The sequence below is a fragment of the Pterocles gutturalis genome, unplaced genomic scaffold, assembly GCF_000699245.1.
Source record: "Pterocles gutturalis isolate BGI_N339 unplaced genomic scaffold, ASM69924v1 scaffold8303, whole genome shotgun sequence".
Taxonomy (NCBI): Eukaryota; Metazoa; Chordata; class Aves; order Pterocliformes; family Pteroclidae; genus Pterocles; species Pterocles gutturalis.
This window is the reverse complement of record NW_010117950.1, coordinates 29,565-29,889: the sequence shown is the minus strand read 5'-3', so window position 1 is coordinate 29,889 and position 325 is coordinate 29,565. Positions and strand designations below refer to the sequence as shown.

The 325-nt window shown below is 63.1% G+C and overlaps 1 protein-coding gene across 1 annotated transcript in view; it reads right to left on the bottom strand.

Annotated features, from left to right (window-relative positions):
- The window catches only part of LOC104463611 (disabled homolog 2-interacting protein-like), a gene marked incomplete at its 3' end in the record, with an annotated part of 26,713 nt that overhangs the window by 3,302 nt on the left and 23,086 nt on the right, over window positions 1–325 (bottom strand). The window lies entirely within an intron of this gene.

Sequence of the window (325 nt, the reverse complement as noted above, 5' to 3'; positions counted from 1 at the left end):
GCCAGTGCTGTGGGACCCCCTCGGCAGGACCACCAGGGTCACGGCACAGCTGCTGCCTGGAGGGAGGGCTCTGCAAGTTGTAATGCCCATGTTCAAGCAGCTGGATCAAATCCCACTGCGACGAGTACAAACGCGGAGCCCCACCGGAGCTACTCCAGCCTCGTAAGCGCACAGCCCTCCGCCCGGCTTTCCCGGATTCCACAATTCCCCTGTGCCCAGCCGACGCTCGCCGCAGCCCTTATCGCCAGAGAACCCGCTGCCTGTTTCTGCTCGGCCCTCCCCAGCTCCCTGCTCCCACCTTATCCTGTTCCCAGTGTGTGTTATT